Below are 6,000 nucleotides of genomic sequence, written 5' to 3'. Positions count from 1 at the left end.
TTTCAATCCATTTCACATCCACGTAGGTATTCTGCTTGTTTTTGATGACATCCAGATAGATGAGAGTCTGTTGCTTGTTCCAAAACAGCTCACAACCTTTGACAGAAGAACGAGGGTGCACATACAGGTGGAGTTGCCTGAGACGGACGTACTCAGATTGGGATATCTCGTCCATGCCCTTAGCGGGTTCCTTGTGCTTGCTAGCAGATGTCTTGACATGGCGCTTGGGGGCAGAGGAGCCCTCTGGTGCTTCACCTGGATTGCGCAGACGCTTGGAGCCCGTGTCACGACTGGGATTGGAACGGCGAGAGCCGCCACCTGAGACACAAACGCAAAACACCAACGAAACGCAAAGAGGATCAATGCAAAGACCACGGCAAAGCACACGAAACACATAGAAAGTATACGTGAAAGTTGCCATGAGATAGATGTGAGCCACGGTAGTGCTGCCAGAGCCTGCGGTACTAAAATATTAGTACCGCTCCAGGTCGCGGTAGTACCGTGCGAGGTCACGGTAGTACCGTGGTTGGAGCGGTAGTAAACTTTTAGTGCCGCTGTGAGAGCGGTAGTACCGCGCCAAACGGGCGGTAGTACCGGACTAGCGGTAGTACCGTGCCAGACGGGCGGTAGTACCGCGTCGCGTCAGATCCAATCATCAGTTCAAATATGAAAAGAACCGCGAAACCATGGCAGCGCTATGGTGATCAAATCTAGCACAGGACAAAAATACAAGTATAATTCCTACGCAAAACTACTCTCCTTCATCCTAATCTTGCAAGGAAATAGCCTAAGAAACTCTAGAACACACAAGTCTCCCCCAAAAACCTAGATGCAAAGATCTCAACAAAACGAGAAAAGGTTGGGGAAAACCTTGGTCCATAGCAAGAGCACGTGGTGGGGAAAGATCCCACCGGACGGAATCACGGGAGGGCAGCCGTAGGAGGAGATCCAGCGACGAACGCCGACTCCGTTCTTGAGCGTGGGAGAGAGAGAGACGACATGGGGGGGGGGGAACTGTGAATGGGTATGGGGGAGTTAGAACTCCCCCTACCCGTCCTTATCCCCACGCGCCCACGCTGGTGCGGTAGTACCGCATATCATCGCGGTAGTACCGCTCGGGCGGAAGTACCGCACCATAGCAGTAGTACCGCTCACCCAGGCGGTAGTAAAAAGTTACTGCTGCCTGGGGGCGGTAGTACCGTGCTCCCCATACGCGGTAGTAGTGTGGCTGGACGCGCTAGTACCATGAGCTCAAGACACAGCGGGTTTCAACACGAGAAGAAGAAGGTCTTTGCAAGAAAACTTTTCACACAAAGGATGCCACAAGAACACGCACAAACCAAAGGCAGAAAGACAACAAGAAACCACCAAGCGACACAACCTCTCAAAAAGGAGAGGGCGGTGGCCGGAGCCACCTATGTTTGAGTTAGATGGTATGTCACCGCCAAGAATTATCCTTGGGCCCATAACCAAAACTCGTCTTTGAAGCACAAGTACCATAAAAATGGCTAATGTGAAAGAGTTGATCTATTTATGCATAATGGGGGGAGGGAAAGTTCATTGAGAGAACAACACTCCCCCTATGTCCATGCCTACACCTAAACTAGACAACAAGTTGAATGTGGTGGGGGTGCACGGGTTCAAGTCACATTGCTCGAATCAATGATATTTAGCTCATGCCTTAACTCGCGAAATCTTGCTTCATCCAAGGGCTTCGTGAAGATATCTGCAAGGCTATCATGAGTGTTGACATACTTGAGCTCGATCTCCCCTCGCCTAATGTGATCCCGGATGAAATGATACCGAATCTCAATATGCTTCGTCTTGAAGTGTTGCACCGGGTTAAGAGAAATCTTGATGGAACTTTCGTTGTCACACCAAAGAGGCACTTTGTCAAAAATGACACTGTATTCCTTTAAAGTTTGCCTCATCCATAATAGTTGTGCACAACAACTACCGGCCGCCACATATTCTGCTTCGGTGGACGAGAGAGACACACAACTTTGCTTCTTGGAAGACCAACTCACCAAAGAGCACCCAAGAAACTGGCACCCTCCGGAAGTGGACTTCCTATCCACTTTGTCTCCCGCCCAATCGGAATCCGTAAAACCTTCAAGCTTGAAGTTTGCCCCTCTTGGGTACCATAAGCCAAAGTTTGGGGTATGAGCCAAATATCGAAAGATTCGCTTGACCGCCACATAGTGACTTTCCTTCGGTGCGGCTTGAAACCGTGCACACATTCCCACACTCAACATGATATCCGGTCTAGATGCACAAAGGTAAAGCAAGGAGCCAATCATGGAGCGATATACCTTTTGATCCACCGCTTTACCATTGGGATCAATGTCAAGTTGGCACTTGGTGGGCATCGGTGTAGTAGCCGGCTTGACATCACTTAGCTTGAATCTTTTAGCATGTCTTGAGTGTATTTGGCTTGGTTGATGAAGGTTCCTTCTCTTCTTTGTTTGATATCAAAACCAAGGAAGAACTTCAACTCTCCCATCGAAGACATCTTGAACTTGGAGGTCATGAGAGCGGCAAATTCCTCATTGAAAGCTTTGTTAGGGGAACCAAAGATAATATCATCAACATATAGTTGGCATACAAACAACTCCCCTTTGACCTTCTTAGTAAAAAGAGTGGGATCGATTTGCCCCACTTCAAATCCACGATCTTGTAACAACTCGGTAAGGTGGTCATACCACGCACGTGGGGCTTGTTTAAGGCCATAGAGTGCCTTATCGAGTTGATACACATGATCCGGGAAGTAGGGGTCCTCGAACCCGGGGGGTTGCTTGACATAGACCAACTCATTAATAGGACCATTAAGAAAAGCACTTTTCACATCCATTTGTTGCAACTTAAAGTTGTGATGGGAAGCATAAGCAATCAACAAACGAATGGATTCAAGACGAGCAACGGGAGCAAAGGTTTCACCGTAGTTGATACCCTCGACTTGGGAGTAGCCTTGTGCTACCAATCTTGCCTTGTTGCGAATGATGTTCCCATGAGCATCTTGCTTGTTCTTGAAAATCCACTTGGTTCCAATGACGTTGTGGTTCCCCGATGGCCTTGGCACCAATCTCCACACCTTGTTGTACTCGAAGTTGTTGAGTTCTTCATGCATGGCATTGAGCCAATCCGAGTCTTCGAGCGCCTCATAGACCTTTTGGGGTTCAACACAAGAGACAAACGCGTGATGTTCACAATAGTTTGCTAATTGTCTGCGAGTGCTTACCCCCTTTCTTAGGCTTCCAACCACATTCTCCATGAGATGGCCTTTGGTGGTGAGTTTGGAAGCAATCTTCACGGCACGACGCTCTAATTCCTCCTCGGGTGTGGAAGGAGGAGGGTTAACTTGATATCTTGAGCGCCGTCTTGAGCTTGTTCTTGATCTTGAGCTTGCTCATGATCTTGAACTTGCTCGAGGGGGAGAACTTGACCTTGGGCATCATTTAGAGGTTCACCACCATCTTGAGGTTGATCTTGCCCTTGGTCTTGTTCACGAGGTTGAGGGCCTTCACTTTGTTCTTCGGAAGCGTGTGGGTCTTGGGGAGGTGATGGCTCCGCTTGAGTGGAGCATTGTCCTTCTCCTTCGGCCACAAGGGGTTCCTCCATGGGTAGAATATGACCAATACCCATTCTTCTTATGGCTTGGGGAGGAATTTCATCACCTACATCACAAGTACCACTTTGCTCCACTTGGGAGCTGTTATTTTCGTCAAACTCCACGTTACACGTCTCCTCAATGAGTCTGGTGGACTTGTTGAGAACACAGTAAGCATGAGAGTTTGTAGCATAACCAACAAATATGCCCTCATGAGCTCTAGCCTCGAATTTAGACAAACGAACACCTTTCTTGAGAATGAAACACTTACAACCGAACACCCGGAAGTACTTGAGGTTGGGCTTGTTGCCGGTGAGTATCTCATAAGGAGTCTTGTTCAAGCCTTTGCGGAGATAGAGCCGATTGGATGCATGACATGCGGTATTGATGGCTTCGGCCCAAAAGTTTTATGGAGACTTGAACTCCGCCATCATGGTCCTTGCCGCATCCATCAACATCCGGTTCTTCCTCTCCGCTACACCATTTTGTTGGGGGGTATATGGTGCAGCATATTGATGCTTGATCCCCTCATCACTAAGAAACTCATCCAAGGTGTAGTTCTTGAACTCGGTGCCGTTGTCACTTCTTACTGTCAAGATCTTTGCATTATGTTGACATTGAGCTTCATTTGCAAAGTCGATGACGGTTTGTTGAGTCTCACTCTTCCTCTTGAAGAAGTATACCCAAGTGTATCTTGAATAGTCATCCACAACCACCAAGCAATACTTTCTACCTCCAAGACTATCAAAAGATGGAGGCCCAAAGAGATCCATGTGAAGGAGCTCCAAGGGTCTCTTCGAGTAGATGAAGGTCGATGGAGGGTGAGCCTTCTCATGAAGCTTTCCTTCAATACAAGCACTGCAAGCATGATCTTTGGCAAAATTAACATTTGTTAGTCCACGGACATGGTCCCCCTTGAGAAGACTTTGCAAAGATCTCATATTGACGTGGGCCAAACGGTGATGCCAAAGCCATCCCACATCAACTTTAGCCATTAGGCATGTCGCGGTCTTAGTGGGTCGCTCCAAAAAGTTAATCACATAGAGACCGTTCTCGACATTCCCAACAAAGGCTTTTTTAAGAGTCTTGCTCCACAAGAGGGCCACGGTATCAATGTCAAAGAAAGTAGCAAATCCCATGAGTGCAAGTTGACAAACGGAAAGCAAATTGTATGCAAGGGACTCAACAAGCATGACTTTCTCGATTGTTAGATCATGAGAAATGACAACCTTGCCAAGACCCAATACCTTAGAATGTGAGGCATCACCCCATTCGACATTGGTGGGCATAGATGGAATCCTTTGCACGTCCACCACCAAGTCCTTGCTTCCGGTCATATGATTTTTTGCTCCACTATCGAGCAACCATGACCCCCACCGGAAGCAAACACCTACAAGAGATCAATGCTTGGTTTTAGGTACCCATTTAGTAGTGGGTCCTTTGATGTTAGTAACAAGGGTCTTAGGAACCCAAATAGACCACTCAATGTACTCATAAGGAGAACCAACAAATTTAGCATAAACATGTCCATCACTAGCATGGCACAACACATATGACGGGTTAAAGTCGCCGACTTTGTTGGAGGAAATTCTTTTGCCCTTTTGGACATCAACTCCCTTCACTTTTTCCTTCTTCTCCTTAGGAGCACCCTCTCCCTCTTTCACAAAAGTTTGCTTGAGAGGAGGAGGACATTTGGTCTTGTCGTTCTTCTTGTTCTTGGTCTTGGACTTGGGTGCAAACCCAATTCCTTCCTTGGCCACAACTTCCTTTTGATTGCTCAAAAGGTCGTTGAGGTTGTTCTCACCTTGAATGCATGTCACAAGGCCTTTCTCAAGTTGATCCTTCAATTTGGCATTCTCCTCCAGAAGATGCACATGCTCACAACATGGGTTAGTAGCACATGCATTATCAATTAATACCATATGAGGGAAGGTGGCCTTTTCCTTGGTTAGCTTAACTTGGAGTTGAGCATGAGACTCCTTGAGGTTAGCGTGAGCACCCTTCAAGACCTTGTGGGCCTTGTCAAGTATCTCAAACTCCTCTTTGAGTCTAGCATGATCAACCCCAAGTTTAGCCTTCTCGGAAGTTAGCACACGAGACACGACAAGAGCATGATCAAGATCTTTCTTTAACTTAGCATGGTCATCATTGTATGACTCCTCAAAAGTCAAACGATGCACACGCTCTTCCTCAAGAGCATTAGAGAGATCCGATATCTCATCGGCATAGTCACGACTATGACCTTCCATCTTAGAGATGGTTTCTTCGTGAGCCTCGATCATGTCATTGGCCTCACCAAGTTGTTCCAAGAGAGCAACAAAATGCTTCTTGGACTTGCCCTTGAGCTTACTCATAAAAGACTCAAATTCATTCACTTCTTCATTAGACCCATC

This window comes from Triticum aestivum, chromosome 2B (genome assembly GCF_018294505.1).
Source record: "Triticum aestivum cultivar Chinese Spring chromosome 2B, IWGSC CS RefSeq v2.1, whole genome shotgun sequence".
Lineage (NCBI taxonomy): Eukaryota > Viridiplantae > Streptophyta > Magnoliopsida > Poales > Poaceae > Triticum > Triticum aestivum.
This window is presented reverse-complemented; position numbering follows the sequence as displayed.